The sequence below is a fragment of the Crotalus tigris genome, unplaced genomic scaffold (assembly GCF_016545835.1).
Source record: "Crotalus tigris isolate CLP2741 ecotype Arizona unplaced genomic scaffold, ASM1654583v1 scf7180000019234.360953, whole genome shotgun sequence".
NCBI lineage: Eukaryota > Metazoa > Chordata > Lepidosauria > Squamata > Viperidae > Crotalus > Crotalus tigris.
Window position 1 is genome coordinate 314,769 of NW_024097448.1, and position 14,136 is coordinate 328,904.

The window sequence follows — 14,136 nt, forward strand, 5'->3', positions numbered from 1 at the left end:
GAGCTGGAAGGGATCTTGGAGGTCTTCTAGTCCAGCCCCCTGCTAAAGCAGGAGAACCTAGATCATTTCAGACAAGTGACTGTCTAGTTCAGGGGTCTTCAAATTGGCCCTTTTATGACTGGTGGACTTCAACTCCCAGAATTCCTTGCCTGGCTGAGGAATTCTGGGAGTTGAAGTCCACTAGTCATAAAAGGGCCAAGTTTGAAGACTCCTGGTCTAGTCTCTTCTTAAAAATCTCCAGTGATGGAGCACCCACAACTTCTAGAGGCAAGCTGTTCCACTGGTTAATTGTCCTCACTGTTAGGAAGTTGCTCCTTAGTTCCAGGTTGCTTCTCTCCTTGATGAGTTTCCATCCATTGTCTCTTGTCCTGCCCTCTGGTGCTTTGGAGAATAACATGACCCCCTCTTCTTTGTGGCAGCCCCTCAGATCCTGGAACACTGCTATCATGTCGCCCCTGTTTCTTCTTTCCTTTAGACTAGCCAAACCCAAGTCCCGCAGTCGTTCTTCGTATGTTTTAGCCTCCAGGCCTTTGATCACCTTTGTTGCTCTTCTCTGAATTTTTTCCAGACTCTCAACATCTTTTTTTGTGTTATGGTGACCAAAATTGGCTGCAGTATTCCAGGCGTGGTCTTATTAGGGTTTTATAAAGTGTTACTAATACTTTGTGTGATCTTAATTCTATGCCGCTGTTTATACAACCCGGGATGGGGAACGCAAAGCAAACTCGGAGGTTGTGAGATTGTTGGCTTTCCACTTGGTTCTTGTTGGTTGTTTACTCTCAACCACAGAGATCCTCCTCCAGCCCAGAAATAGAGCAGTTCAATGGTAAAGGTGCTGGTTTAGGAGCAGGGAGATCTGGGTTCTAATTCTGCTACTAGCCTGCAGCCACCCAGAAGACTTTGGGCCAGTCTTTTCCTTTCCATTCTAAAGATAGGGTGGTGTAATGGTGAAGGTGCTGAACTGGGAACGGGTTCACGTTCTCCCTTAGTCACAGAAGCCAAGGGAAAGATGGTGCATGAGAAATTGATGATGGAGCTTGCGTTCTAGTCCTTCCTCGGTTTAAGAAACTCATTGGCTGATTTCAGGGCAGACCCTCCCTCCCAATCCAACAGCCAATCAGGTGTAGTGGGAGAGGGAGTTTCCAGGTTTTAGCTCTGGCTCTGTCCCAGAAGCTCATTGGCTTGCCCTGGGCAAGTCCCACCTTCCCAAGCCAAGAGTCAATCAAGTACAAGGTAGAAAGGGCTGAATTAGGAAGCGTGAGATCTGGGTTCTAGTCCTGCCTCAGATGCAGAATCTCATTGGCTGACGTTCCACCACTCCCTCCATCCCCAGTCAATGAGCCAATCAGGAGTAGAACTGAAGGGGCTGGATTAGGAGTGGGGACACCCGAATTTTAGTGCCACCTCAGTTGCTGAAGCCCATTGATTGACATTAGACCAGTCCCTTCCAGCCCAAGAGCCAGTCAGGTGTAGAAGGAGATGGTTTAAGAGTGGAGAGACCTGAGTTCTAGTCCAACCTCAGAGCAGAAGCTCATTGGTGGACAGTCAACCACTGTCCCTCCCTCCCAGCCCTAGAGCCAATCAGGCGTACAGTCAAAGGGGGTAGAATTATGGATGGGGACACCCAAATTCCAGACCCGCCTCAGCTGCAAAAGCTCATTGGCTGACATTCCACCACTCCCTCCCTCCCTCCCTCCCTCCCAACCCAAGAGCCAATCAGGTTTAGAGTGCAAGGGGATGGATTAGGAATGGGAAGATCCGAGTTCTAGTCCTCCCCCCCTCCTCCAGGAGGCTCCGCAGACACTTCAGTCTTTGCTAATCTACCTCTCAAAGTTCTCCTGGCGAAAAATCGAAAGAAGGAAGATGATTAGATTGCTCCGGAGGCCTGGAGGTAACATGAGATAGGAATCTAACAAGCAATAAATCAGCGGGTTCCTGATAGGGGCAGTCAAGATCTAGTCAACTCGGACGCAAGATCGGCGGCTCTTGAGCACTTTCCTGTCATCCACAACAGCCTGATTTAAAGAAATGAAATGGGATAATAATAGAGCTTCTAAGATGGAAGAAAAAAACATCAATAATCCGTGCTTAGGCTGATGACACCTCCCTGGTAGCTACAAACTCAAAGGGCCTGCAAGGCCTAATAGCGGTAGTCCTCAATTTACGGCCACAACAGACCCCAGATTTCTGTTGCTAAGCAAAACAAGATTATTATTATTAAAGGACCTTGGAGGTCATCTAGTCCAACCCCCTGCTCAGGCAGGAAACCCTATACCATTTCAGACAAATGGCTGTCCAGTCTCTTCTTAAAAACTTCCAGTGTTGGAGCATTCACCATTTCTGGAGGCAGGTTGTTCCACTGGTTAATTGTTCTCATTGTCAAGAAATTTCTCCTTAGTTCTAGATTGCTTCTGTCTTTGGTTAGTTTCCATCCGTTGCTTCTTGTCCTGACTTCAGGCACCTTGGAGAATAGCTTGGCTCCCTCTTCTTTGGGGCAGCCCCTGAGATATTGGATCACGGCTGTCATGTCCCTCCTCGTCCTTCTCTTCATTAAACTAGGCATACCCAATTCCTGCAACCGTTCCTCGTATGTTTTAGCCTCCAGTCCCCTGATCATCTTTGTTGCGCTTTTTTACATCGTGGTGACCAAAACTGGATGCAGGATTCCAAGTGTGGCCTTACCAAGGCCTTGTAAAGTGGTATTAACACTTCACGTGATCTTGATTCTCTCCCTCTGTTAATGCAAACCTAACTTATTTAAGTTTTTTAAATTATTTTCACAGGTAACTCAAGATGGCGAATCCATACAGTGTCAGGGCTACATTCCGTTGGGTGCTGTCCAAGGTCCTGTAATAGAATTTAAATGACCCGCATGGACAGGAAGTTTTAAATTCACAACCCCAACGGAGCCCAACATTTTTGTTGCTAAAGGAGACAGTTGTGAAGTGAGTTTTGCCCTGTTTTACAACTGTTCTTGGCACAGTTCTTAAATGAATCACCATATAAAACTCTAGTGAGACCACACCTGGAATACCGCAACCAAGTTTGGCCCCCATACTACAGAAAAAATGTTGAGAGTTTGGAAAAAATTCAGAGAAGAGCAACTAAGATCACCAAAGGCCTGGAGACTAAAACATACCAAGAACGGCTGCAGGGTTTGGCTAGTCTAAAGAAACAAGAAATAGGGGAGACATGATAGCAGTGTTCCAGTATCTGAGGGGCTGCCACAAGGCAGAAGGGGCCAGGTTGTTCAACAGAACACCAGAGGGAAGGAGGAGAAACAATGGTTGGAAACTGACCAAAGAGAGAAGCAACCTGGAATTAAGGAGGAACTTCCTAATACTGAGGACAATTAACCAGTGGAACTGCTTGCCACCAGAAGTCGTGGGCGCTCAAGCACTCGAAATTTTTAAGAGGACACTGGACAGTCACTTGTTTGAAATGGTCTAAGTCAGGGGTAGGCAACCTTGGCTCTTTTATGACTCGTGGACTTCAACTCCCAGAATTCCTGAGCCAGCCATGCTCAGGAATTCTGGGAGTTGAAGTCCACGAGTCATAAAAGAGCCAAGGTTGCCTACCCCTGGTCTAGGTTCTCCTGCTTGAGCAGAGGGCTGGACTAGAAGACCTCCAAGGTCCCTTCCACATTCTAATTCTATTCTATTCTATTCTATTCTATTCTATTCTATTCTATTCTATTCTATTCTATTCTATTCTGGCAAAGGATTGGCAGACCAGATTCTATTCTATTCTATTCTATTCTATTCTATTCTATTCTATTTTATTTTATTCTATTCTATTCTATTCTGGTCTGGTCTATTTTCTATTCTATTCCATTCCATTCCATTCCATTCTATTCTATTCTATTCTATTCTATTCTATTCTATTCTATTCTATTCTATTCTATTCTATTCTATTCTATTCTATTCTATTCACACGGTTGTTAAGTGAATCTGGCTTGCCTGAAGATCGCCAAAGGGGATCACGTGACCCCCAGGATGCTGCAACCATCATAAATATGAGTCAGTTACCAAGCGCCTGAATTTTTATCACATCACCCTGGGGATGGCGCAATAGTCGTTACCTGTGAAAAACGGTCATAAGTGGCTTCTTTTCATATTGTTGTAACTTCAGAATGACCTCTTGTGACTATTGTAAGTCGAGGAGCACAGGGACAAAAAGGGGTCTACGACCACCGTCAAGCCCAACGTTTCTGCCGCCCAGCAAGGCAGCTGTTAAGGGAGCCGTGTTCCATTTTACGACCTTTTTGCCACCGTGGTTAAGCAAATCAGTGCGGTTGTTAAATGAATCATAGAGTTGTTAAGTGAATCGGGTTTCTCCCCATCGACTCTGTTTCCACCACCCCCCATTGACTTTCCTCCCCATGGACATGACCCTGGGGCGGTCGTAAATTGAGGACTTCCTGTATTAGGGCAAATGTGGGCTCCTGCCCCCAGATCATTTGGCCAAGATCTTCTGGGACATCTTTTATTTGATTGTCTGTACAGGCAGATTAGAATTTCTTTATCTTTCCCGGAAAATTCTCCTGGGTCATCTTTCTTTCCCTCACAAATAAAACTTCCTTTTTCTTTACTTCTTTCTGACAGCGTTGAAGGAGCGAATATCTTTTTGAAAGCTTGCAGAATTAGAGGCGTTTCTGGCAGACGCCTGGATAAATTGTACCTAAAGATGTGAAGAAAAATAATCTCACCTTTGGGGGGAAAAAAAGCCCCCCCAAAAATGAAAATAATTCCTTATATCGAGGAGGTAGCAGCCACGGAAAAATAAGTAATAATGCTGCTACGTCAATACAGTTTTCATCCTAACTACAGGCAGTCCTTGACTTACGACCACAATTGAGAGCCCAACATTTCTGTTGTTAAGGCAGACCTTTGTTAAGTGAGCTGTGCCCCATTTCTTGCCACAGTTGTTAAGCGAATCGCTGCAGTTGATACTGTAAGTTTGTAACCCGGTCGTTAAGTGTATCTGTTGACTTTGCTGGTCAGACGGTCACAAAAGGGGGAATCACAGGACCCTGGGACATGTCAACCATCGTAAGTATGAACCAGTTGCCAAGCATCTGAATTCTGATCACGTCACCAAGGACGTAACTGTGAAAAACGGTGATAAGTCATTTTTTTCAGTGCTGTGGTAACTTCGAACAGTCACTAAACAACCGAGGACTAACTGTATTCACACAACCATTCTCCCACCCAGGTCCAAACCAAGCATGGTTTACCAAGTGACAAACCGCGGAGTGAAAGATAATATATTTAAAACCTAGATCAGTTGTTAACAGACCATAAAAATGTTGGCCCATTAATCTGGGCTGTCTGTCAAGCCAGCACCAAGCAGCTTTGGGTATTTTATAGTTTCATTCCTGCAGGCTTCACCTGACACTTTCACAAATACATCTCAATTTATTTGGAGGAAGAACAAACAGAAATGTTTGCCGGTCTCCAGATCCCCCCCCCCCCATGGGGAATTTACGCCTTTACCGCCCATCGTAGAAACACAAAGAAAAAGTTGTCTCTGCCAAGCTGAGTGGGTGGGTGTGTTTTAATCTACAAAGATGCTATATTCTGGGGGTGAATGTTTGCAGTCCAGACGTGTGGGGAAAAAAAATTTAATCTAGGATTGCTTTGATCGGGGTAAGACGAGAGCCCAGAACAAGGAAAACATTCAAAAGCTGGAATGGTGATTTAATAATAATAATAATAATAATAATAATAATAATAATAATAATAATAATAATAATAATAATAATAATAATAATAATAATAATAAAAAGTTGGAAGGGACCTTGGAGGTCATCTAGTCCAACCCCCTGGTCAGGCAGGAAACCCTATACCATTTCAGACAAATGGCTGTCCAGTCTCTTCTTAAAAACTTCCAGTGTTGGAACATTCACCGCTCCTGGAGGCAAGTTGTTCCACTGGTGAATTGTTCTCACTGTCAGGAAGTTTCTCCTTAGTTCTAGGTTGCTTCTCTCCTTGATCAGTTTCCATCCGTTGCTTCTTGTCCTGCGTTCAGGCGCTTTGGAGAATAGCTTGACTCCCTCTTCTTTGTGGCAGCCCCTGAGATATTGGAACACTGCTATCCTGTCCCCCCTCGTCCTTCTCTTCGTTAAACTAGACATACCCAATTCCAGCCACCGTTCTTCGTATGTTTTAGCCTCCAGTCCCCTAATCATCTTTGTGGCTCTTCTCTGTACTCTTTCTAGAGTCTCAACATCTTTTTTTACATTTGTCTAAAATATTCAGGTTGTCCTCAACTTACAGACACAATTGGTCACATCCACCTGACCCACGAGAGCGGGGAGGCAAGGAACGCTGAGGGTCCCATCCCTAAGGAGGTATATGTGGTGGGGTCCAGAAGAAGGGCCTTCTGCGTGGTGGCTCCCTCCCTCTGGAGCAGTGGTTCTCAACCTTTCTAATGCCGTGACCCCATAATACAGTTCTCCATGTTGTGGTGACCCCCAACCACTTATACATCACTGGGTGCCAGGGGCGTGGCCAAAGAAAAGGGGGAAAAATGGCAGACAACCTTGTTTGGCGACCCCCGTGAAATGGTCATTCGACCCCAAATGGGGTCCCGACCCACAGGTTGAGAACCACTGCTCTGGAGCCAACACTCCAGAAGACAGGCTTAGGATGCAGGAGGATCTGGGCAGACTTGAACACTGGGCGCTATCTAATAGAATGAAATTCAAGGGTGAAAAAAGTAAGGTTCTACATTTAGGCAAGAAAAACCAAATGTACAGGTATAGTATAGGGCAGTGGTTCTCAACCTTCTTAATGCCGCGACCTCCAACCGGTCGTAAGTCGAGGACTACCCCAACCAGTCGTATGTCAAGGACTTTCCCTGCCCGGGAGCACCGTACATGTGAGGTGCCGCCCCCTGCGCCGGCCGAGGGGTAACTGGCAAGCGGCAGAGACGGTGCAGGCCGACCACCGGCTGGGCCACCAGCTGGCCCAGCGCAAGGGAGGTAAGGCACTCGCCGGGCCCCACGTGCGCCAGCAACCCTCCCTGCACCCACCGGCCTCCCACCTCCCACCCCTGGCCCTCTTTTACTTACATTTTTAGTAGTTGCTCAGCAGGGAGGGGTGGAAACTTCCAGACCGCTCCCTTTCCCTGCAGACAACTTGCAGCACCGTTTGCAGAATGGGACTTTTGGCGGGCTCAGCAGGGCAGAGACAGCCTGGACAATTCTATTCAAGAGAGTCTATTCTATTGGCTTTCAAAAGCCAATAGAATAAAAGGGAGTAGCACAGCTAAGGAAAAGGGGGGGGAAATGGCGGACTGCATTGTTTGGCGAGCCCCGTGAAATGGTCATTTGACCCCAAATGAGGTCCTGACCCACAGGTTGAGAACCGCTGGTATAGGAGGTACCTCGCTCAATAGTAGTAACTGTGAGAGGGACCTCGGAGTCCTAGTGGACAATCACTTAAATAGGAGCCAGCCGTGTGCTGCAGCTGCCAAAAAAAGCCAACACAGTGCTAGGCTGCATTAAGAGAGGGTTGCAAACTGGAGGTGGATGGTGTCCTCAGCAGTTCCAAGAAGGCTCGACACTCATTTGCACTACTCAAGTAACCCTGAGGACACAGGTAACGATACAAGTGGCCTCAACGATCCTCTAAAAGGATGCAAATGACCAACTGTCTGCAAGGAGTATAAATCCATCCCTTCCCCACTATCCAATCAGAGCTGAAGAAGCTTCTTGGATGAGAAGCGAAACATCTTCAAAGAAATGCAAGAAAGTCCAGTTGCCGCCCCCCCCCCCCCCACAAAAAAGCACCTTTGGGATAACTATGGCATGGATGACGGAGAATCTTCATAGACTCTTTCCACTATCAACTGCAGTGATTCACTTAAGAACTGAAGCAAGAAAGGTTGTAAAACGGAGCACAACTTAGCAAACTGTTTCGCTGAACAACAGAAACGCTGGGCTCAACTGTGGTCGTAAGTCGAGGATTATCTGTCCACGCCAGTTGCCAAGAAACCAAACTTAGATCACGTGACCATGGAGGATGCTGCAATGGTCGTAAGTGTGAAAAATGGTCATGAGACCCTTTTTTCAGTGCTGTTGCCACTGTGAATGGTCACTAAACGATCCGTTGTAAGTTGAGGACTACCTGTGCTTCAGAAAGGAGAGGTATAAATGAATGAATCGTACAGGCCGCCTCGACTTAAGACAACAAATTGGACAGGAACATAGGTCACTAAGCAAGGAAGCTGTTAAGAGAGCCGCGCCCGATTGGATGTTCCCCTTTGATGCGGTCATTCATCTAATCACTGGGGTCATTAAGGGAATTGCACCGTTGTTAAGTGGATCTGGCTACCCCCATTGACGTTGCTTGTCAGAAGCCAGTGCAAATTGGGACGCTGCAACCGTCATAAATATGAGCCAATTGCCAAGCGCCCAGATTTTGATCTTGTGACCCCGGGGAAGTCTGTGACGGTCGTTAAGTGTGAAAAACAGTCATGAGTCATTTTTTTCAGCACTGTTGTAACTTCAGATGGCCATTAAAAGAACAATTGTAAGTTCAGGACTTAGAACCAGTGGTGGGATTCACCCAGTCCGCACCACTTCAGCAGAACCGGTAGCTAACTTTTTGTTGCCCAGGCCCAGAATGGACTTCCAGAAGTGGCATCCACACAGAGAACCGGTTGTTCACATATTTGAATCCCACCACTGCCTCCCTCCCTCCCTCCCTCCCTCCCTCCCTTCCTTCTTTCTTTCCTCCTTCTGACCTTCCTTCCTTCCTTCCTTCCTTCCTTCCTTCCTTCCTTCCTTTCGTCCTTCTGTCCTTCCTTCCTTCCTTCCTTCCTTCCTCATCAAATACTTTCCTTCCTCCAGTGGTGGGATTCATATATATATACATACATTGCTTACTGGTGTACACCACTTAGAGAGTGCTTGCACTTAAAGCAGTATATAAGTCTCATAAATAAATAAATAAATAAATAAATAAATTCACCCAGTCCGCACCACTTCAGCAGAACCGGTAGCTAACTTTTTGTTGCCCAGTGGCAACAAGTGGCAACAAGTGGCAACAAGAGAATCGGTTGTTCACATATTTGAATCCCACCCACTGCCTCCCTCCCTCCCTCCCTCTTCCTTCCTTTCCTCCTTCTGTCCTTCCTTCCTTCCTCATCAAATACTTTCCTTCCTCCAGTGGTGGGATTCACCCAGTCCGCACCACTTCAGCAGGACTGGTTGCCCAGGCCCAGAATGGACTTCCGGAAGTGGCATCTACACAGAGAACTGGTTGTTCACATATTTGAATCCCACCACTGCCTCTCTCCCTCTCTTCCTCTCCCTCTCCCTCTCCCTCTCTCCCTCCCTCCCTCTCTCTCTCCCTTCCTTCCTTCCCTCCCTCCCTCCCTTCCTTCTTTCTTTCCTCCTTCTGACCTTCCTTCCTTCCTTCCTTTCTTTCTTTCTTTCTTCCTTTCTTCCTTCTGTCCTTCCTTCCTCATCTGTAGGATGCTAAGGAAAAGACAGAGGCATGTCTTGAGCAGAGGTTTGAAGCTGCAGGACACAGCTTGACAACCTCTGAGTTTATTGTTTCTTATATACTTTTTACATACATAGGCTTTGCCATTAACTGCTGACATTTGACATTCATAAGTTTAACCTTTAGCTGTTGAGATAAAGTAATTGAAAAATTCCTTCATATAAGCAACTATTTTCTAGTAACACATTACATGGTCAGAGATCAGGTAAAGACAAAATACAGGTAGATGTAAGACAGGAAGAGATAAGGACAGGAAGAGATAAGGGGGAACTTAAAGCATATTATTTATTTAGGTAGGTAAGGTATTAAGTCAAAAGGGGGTGATCTTTTGGCTGCTTCCTTGGGATAAAGGGTATCAAAAGGTTATGAGGTTTGTGGGGGGGGGGGAAGCATGGCAGTTTGCTGCGCGTGCAAATTCCCCCACACTCATCAAATACTTTCCTTCCTCCAGTGGTGGGATTCAGCCAGTCCACACCACTTCAGCAGAACCAGTAGCTAACTTTTTGTTGCCCAGGCCCAGAATGGACCTCCGGAAGTAGCATTTACAGAGAACTGGTTGTTCACATATTTGAATCCCACCACTGCCTGCCTGCCTGCCTGCCTGCCTGCCTGCCTTTCCTCCTTCCTTCCTTCCTTCCTTCCTTCCTTCCTTCCTTCCTTCCTTCCTTCCTTCCTTCCTTCCTTCCTTCCTTCCTTCCTTCCTTCCTTCCTTTCCTCCTTCTGTCCTTCCTTCCTTCCTCATCAAATATTTTCCGTCCTCCAGTGGTGGGATTCAGCCAGTTCGCACTACTTCGGCAGAACTGGTAGCTAATTTTTTGTTGCCCAGGCCCAGAATGGACTTCCGGAAGCGGCACCCACACAGAGAACCGGCTGTTCGCCTATTTGAATCCCACCACTGCTTACAACTGTATTGGATCGAGGCTAAGTGGAGTACAAATGAATGAGGACTGAATGCCGATAGGAAGGTCTGATACAAAAAAAAAAATAATGCCAAATTTGATCATATCGCGCGAACAAATGAGGCTCGAATTGCAAAACTATCGTGAGAAGGAAGAAAAAAGATTTCTAATTCTAAAAGGGGATAGCAAAAGGATTTTTATATTTTTGTGCCTACTTGCTGCAGACAGAAGGAAAACTGGTGTTACAACACAAGTGTGAGAAATTCTCTGCTTGACGCTGATTTATAAAAAGGATTTATTCCCACGAGATCAGCAGAACCCGGATTCAAAGCACAGCTCCAAGTCCTTTTCCTTAGAAATCGACCTTTCTGCGGATGAGACGTTATACGGCGAGTTTTGCTTTCGTTTGCACTTCGAAGTCCTTGATGCCATTGTCATAAATGTGCAAATTGTGGTTCGTTCCATTACAAATCTTGTAACGTGGTGCCTGGTTTTTGTTTTGTTTTTTTCCTTCTGAAGCCTTTGGTTCAATCTGAGCTGCAGCAATTCTTGTTTTTTGTTATCGGTTTATTATTGATTTTTTTTAAAAAAAATATTATTCTGGTTTTTCATGTATGGTGACCGAGTTGGTGAGCTAGGTTATCGGTTTGAAATGTGCAAACGTGGGAGCAAATGTCACAAGGACGCCTCGTTTTACGGCTACAATGGAGCACGAAATTTCCATTGCTAAGTGAGGAAATTGTTAAGTGAGCTTTGCTTTGGCCATTTGTCTGAAATGGTATAGGATTTCCTGCCTGAGCAAGGGGGTTGGGCTAGATGACCTCCAAGGTCCCTTCCAACTTTATTATTATTATTATTATAACCAGTTGCCAAGTGTCTGAGTTTTGATCACGTGACCATAGGGGATGCTGCAACAGTCATAAGTTTGAAAAATATCCATAGGACACTTTTTTTTTTCTCCGCTCCATTTGACGGTCACTAAACAAATTGTCGGAAGTCAGGTACCACCAGTAAAAAGGCACTCATTTACCGTCAAGTTAGCAAATGAATACGTAGATTAAATCTGACAGTCCTGCCGTTTTTGAAGAAGCAAAAAAAAAAATGAAGTTCACGTCCGCCTTGCAAAACTAAACCAGTCATCAAAGCACTGTTTGCCGTTCTTTGGGTTTTAGTTCCATTAGCATATAAATCACCCAGGCTGTGTTAACTTTGTTTTTCTTATTAGTCACAATGAATATTCCCAACAGAGTAAACAGGGAGACTGTTTTAATTTCTGAAGAACTTTTTTTTTTTACCCATTTTGATAAATTCCATGCTACAGAGTTTGCTGAGCTTCGGGGGCACTCTCACACAAAAATGCGGGTCCGTGGAAGGAGGGTGTGTCCAAATCAAGGAGAATGTGGGTCTGTTCTTGCTCTTGCGACTCTGGAAAGAGTGCAGAGAAGAGCAACAAAGAAGATCAGGGGACTGGAGGCTAAAACATATAAGGAACGGTTGCTGGAATTGGGTATGTCTAGTTTAATGAGGAGAAGGACAAGGGGGGACAGGATAGCAGTGTTCCAATATCTCAGGGGCTGCTCTAAAGAAGAGGGAGTCAAGCTATTCTCCAAGGCACCTGAAGGCAGGACAAGAAACAACGGATGGAAACTAATCAAGGAGAGAAGCTACCTAGAACTGTGATGGTCAACCTATGGCACACGTGCCACAGGTGGCACGCAGAGCCCTCTCTGTGGGCACGTGCACCATCACCCCAGTCCTAGGCCTTCAGCTGGGTTTTCTAAAACCTTTTCGCTTTAAGCCTCCGCCGCCGTGTGCAAAACAAAAAAAGGTTCAATCAATCAATTTCAACTTCTCGTGGGAAACGAAAAGATATCGCAAAGTTGGAATTGATTGATTGAACTCTTTAGTCCCAGCCAGTCTGCCGTTACTACCTCAGCCATGCCCACCCAATGGGCCACACCCACCTAATGGGCCATGCCCACCCAGCATCCAATGATACATAAGTGGGTTTTGGGTTGCAGTTTGGGCACTCGATCTCTTAAAAGGTCCGCTATCACTGACCTAGAACTCAGGACAAACTTCCTGACAGTTGGAACAATTAACCAGTGGAACAACCTGCCTCCAGATGTTGTGAATGCTCCAACACTGGGAGTTTTTTTAAGAAGAGACTGGACAGCCATTTGTCTGAAATGGCATAGGGTTTCCTGCCTGAGCAGGGGGTTGGACTAGATGACCTCCAAGACCCCTTCCAACTTTATTATTATTAATAATCGAATCCTCACCTACATGTGTGTGTGTGTGTGTGTGCATGCGCGCATGCGCGTTTATGTCTGTGTGTTTCAAAAGGGACATCAGTTTTGATTCTGCGCTCACCCTACTCCAGATTTTAACATCCCCTGCAGGTATTTATTTATGTATTTATAAGTAGTTCTCAACGTACGACCACAACTGGACCAAAAATTTCTGTTGTTCGGTGAGACATTTGCTAAGTGAGTTTTCCCCCATTTTATGACCTTTCTTGACGCAGCTGTTAAGTGAATCGTTGCAATTGTTAACTGAGCCACACGGTTGTTAAGTGAATCTAGCTTCCCTGTTGACTTTGCTTGTCAGAAGTTCGCCAAAGGGGATCACGTGATCCCCAGGACATTGCAACCATCATAAATATGAGTCAGTTGCCGAGCATCCGAATTTTGATCACATGACTGTGGGGATGCTGCTAAGGTCATAACTGTGAAAAATGGTCTTAGCCCACTTTTTTCAGCGCCACTTTAACTTTGAACAGTCACTAAATGAACTGTTATAAGTCGAGGACTTCCTGTATTGGTTTTTTAATCCTGCCTTTGTAAATAACTCAAGGTGGCGAAAATACATAACGCTCCTTCCTCCTCTTCTTATTTTCCCCACAAAAAACACCCCCGTGAGTCATAAAAGGGCCAAATTTGAAGACCCCTGCCCTAAATGGTATAGGGCAGTGATGGCGACACTTTTAGAGACCGAGTTCCCAAACCGCAACCCAAAACCCACTTATTTATCGCAAAATGCCAGGGCTCCATCAGCACTGTGGTGTCCTTGGGGGGGGGGGAGGCAGGGAGGCATCTCTGAGTGCCGCCTCTGGCACGCAAAAACCAGGGCGCAAAAATGGGCCACGGTGCTGCAAGGCACAAAAATGGCCGCCACTGCGCCACAAGGTGCAGATACAAGGCGCTGCACCATGCAAGAATGGAGCAGGGTTAGTGAGTATCACGTAGGCACTAGCCTCGCCCCATTTGCAGCACGTGCTTTCCCCTCCCTTTTCTTCCAGACCACCAATTGACAATGGTTGGTGACCTCTGCTCTACCATCTCTACTGGAGCTTGCAAGTCGGCCGCTTTGCCTCCTTTGTGCTGGGCGGGGCTCCTTCTCCAGGTGGCAATGGCGCACGTGCCAACAGAGAGGGCTCTGAGTGTCACCTCTGGCACGCATGCCATAGGTTTGCCACCACTGGTATAGGGTCTCCTGCTTGAGCAGGGGGTTGGACTAGAAGACGTCCAAGGTCCCTTCCAACAATTCTCCTGAAGGATATGTGGACTTCAACTCCCAGAATTCTCCAGTCAGTATGTGAGGCTGTGGTATTTTGGCAGTCAAGAAGTCCCCACATCTTATAGAGGACTGAGAAATAGTGCCTTAAACCTCCCCCCACCCCTCCCTCTGAACTGCTCTGTTTATGTTTTTATATTATTATT